This window comes from Sinocyclocheilus grahami, unplaced genomic scaffold (assembly GCF_001515645.1).
Source record: "Sinocyclocheilus grahami isolate Dianchi unplaced genomic scaffold, SAMN03320097.WGS_v1.1 scaffold1142.1, whole genome shotgun sequence".
Classification (NCBI taxonomy): Eukaryota; Metazoa; Chordata; class Actinopteri; order Cypriniformes; family Cyprinidae; genus Sinocyclocheilus; species Sinocyclocheilus grahami.
In genome coordinates this window covers 329161-332614 of record NW_015506321.1, presented here as the reverse complement: position 1 = coordinate 332614, position 3454 = coordinate 329161, and positions in this window count along the sequence as shown.

Genomic DNA, 3454 nt, shown 5'->3' with positions numbered 1-3454 from the left:
CAGATGATTTGCTGTGCAGAGCACCTTATCTAGTCCAGTGTAATTCGACTGCACATTTTGTGCAATACATTTCTGTTCAGTCTGTAAAGCCGTTATTGTTTCCAATCTTCCAAACTTTTTCTGTCATGAATGGTTTCTTTTGGTTCTAACACAAAGTTTAAGGTTTATTTTGGGAGCAATTCAGAATTCCATCTGTTTTCCTGGACAAATTTAATCTAAACTGGAAAATGGTTTCCCTGTGCAAGATAGAATTAATTATGTTTCCATATTTACCGTAATAATGGTGAACAAAACAAAAGAGTTTAAAATGTATGTTAAATAATGCATTACAAACTGACATGCCGTCTATTCAGACTGGAACAGGAAAGTAGCCAAAAGCACAGCAGAGAGCCACATAAACGAATGTAAACCACAATGTATGACTATTTGGGTGCTAATACTCCCAACCCTGGGATAAGCCTTGGAGACAGAAGAGATGAAAAGGAAAACATTTTAAAAGAAGAAGGCCTCTGTCAACAGATGGTACTGGAAAATTATTTTAGGTTTGGACTGCAGTGTCAGCGCATTCTTTCGTAGCTGGCAATATGTTTGAAACATCACGCTACCTTGCATGTTTCCTCGGCAGAAACCCCTTGGACGGTAGCCTCTGTCAGACGACTGAATGATATTCATTAGCCTTACACAGCGTCCTTAGCTGAACTCACATTGCCTGATAGCAGGACCTTAGAACACACTGCATCAATTCACTCCTCTCATAACCTTTTATACCGCACAATGTTCCCTACATGTCTTTGATAAATTCAAGTTAAAGAGGCTCCAAAACATGCTCATATTTTGGAGTACGTGCGAGCGACATGATTTAACATCAAGCACACAAAAACTTTATATTTGCTTAAATGCTCACTTTACATGTCAATTTGATACTCAGACATTTGACACATCAACCATGTCATGCTAACAACATGAATAACCCACGTATATGTTGCAGTATCATGAAAATGATTTCCTCCCATTATCGGTTAATCAAAATTTTCTGAGGACAAAATTGGTTTTGTCGTACATTTGCTTATGAAACTGATACACCTCTGGCTGGAGTGGCTCTTGGCTATTTGTTTGAAAACTATTTTATTACAGCTAATAAAAGTGCTCTACTTTTTCCCTTCAGTCTTAGTTTATGATTAGTACCTCTGAAACAGAGCTGGGGTCAGTCAGTGCCCCAAACTCAGCCTGCTATTACACACAACTCCAATTAGCCAGCTCACCCTCGCTTTCAATAAGGGGTTATTCTGAGGAGTTCTTTTTTAAACACAGACATATGTTTATCTCTAAAGCGTATTTAGAAAGTTAATTTTAAATGGTAGGACCAGATCATATGTGTGGTCTAGTGAGCTAAAAGAAAAAACAATAAAGCTAGAAGAAATACTGCAAAAACTGCAATAATATAAATTATTACAGACAATTTGCTACTTTTATGACCTTAAACCTTTGATTAAATCTGAAGGGTTTTCTGATTGGATGAAAGCATTAATGACCTTTGACCTCTTACAAGCTTTCAAGTGATTTGACAGCCCCCTTGTATTTTCCGCAAAGACTGCACACCATAAATTGGCACCACGAGGCAGCTATATGTTACTGCAGGACTACCCACATCGCAATACTCAAACAGGAAATCTGATCTGAGAAGTCTCAAAATCATGATGTTTCCTGTTTTGCCCTGTTTGCCTGATGTTCTAAATGAGAGTGTTGTATTCCTCCACCTGATTATTTCCAGATAACCACTGTGACTGTGGATAGATCAGGCAACTTTATGTAGTCTAACTGAGGGAGATATGGAAGACTGACAGAGAATCATGGAACAGACTGCTTAAAAATATCCCGAAGTAGTGGTTCTGCAAATCCTGCTGATCCCGCTCGATGGATTGTCTTACAATACCTCACATAATAATTCAGTCATTTGAATTGCAAATGTTTTTTTCTGGAGCAGAATAAGTAAGTATAAATAAGTATTCAGTACGACAAGGGTATCTGTTAAACATGTGTAGGCATATGTCATGCAATGCATATTTCATTTCCATGCATTGATAGTCAGTCCCCTAAACATAAAGACACTTAAGTCAAATCAAATTCTGTAATCATTCTTCATTCTTCTGAGCTGCAGTTTCTGTTTTATTCATTAATGATAACGAGAGAGTTCGTCCAAAGCCAGGGCTGGTATGCCAGCAACATGCATGGTACGACAATAATTACAAACCCAGATTCTGGACTGATGTGATCCCCTTCATAAGTGTGAGTGAGCCAAGCCAATCAAATGCTTTAATATACAAGTTTTAAAGTCCTCATGCATATGTAGGTCATTTTCATTTGCCCTAGTAATAAATTGGATATGGAAGCAAGTGCTCACTTAAAAGGCATTTTAAAATGGGTTTCCCATTTGAAATATCTGTCAGTGTTCCTTATACTGTAGCATAATCCTTATCTTAGATTCACTGGGCATTATCGAATAAATGTAAGTAAAACCTCTGCAAACACCAATATGTTCATAGGCCCTACTTGTAAGTACAGTTTAAGTGAGGGAACAAGTGAAATACAGGTGAGGTTGTGCAAAGTACTTATGTGAAAATGATTTGGGCATGTCCATGCAAATTACTACCTACAGGCACGCACTCCCTCGATTGGACTAGCCACCATCTTTGAAACTGTCAACATAATAAGGACGATTGTTTGAATGTAAGTCAAAGAAGAAGATGGATAGGTGCGATGCTTAAACTGCTTTTATGTGGAAACAGTTCATCAAAGAGTTTGTTAACTGCCTAGGTGTTAATCTTCAACATGTTTGCCATGACATTCATTTGGAAGAAAACCTTATTTGGAGTTATCGAAAACAAAATCACCACATGTGAAAGGTAGGATTTAAAGAGCTACCCACTTGATTTGAGCATAAAAGGAAACGTTCACATAAATGTGCCCTTATGCAAGGCGCAGAGCTGAGGAATGAGAAAGACTGCAGCGAAACGTGGCACAAGTGTCAAATATGTTTAACTTATCTAGAAAAACTAAATTAGCGCAGAAAAACGCGTTCCATGAACTGCTCTTTATACTGTTGAACTATTAAAAAATAATATCTAGCTAACCTAATATAAATTATAAACAAGGTAGGCTACTGTAGCTATTTAACAGTTTTGTTTAAAGTACCCCTATTATGCCATTTTTAAGGTTCCTGTAGTTTTGGGAATCTCCTAAAACAGGTTTACATGCATGCAAGATAAAAAAAAACTAGTGATATGAAGTTCGGCACGAAGGCTTCGAAGCTCACATCCAAAAACCAAAACATCTCACAGTGAAGCTGTACAGGAGCTTGATTCATTTTGCCATAACCACGTGATCTGTGACGTCCGAAGCTTCGTTTTCGCATACAAGCACGTAACAGCTTCACATCGCGAACCCCTAGCGCAGG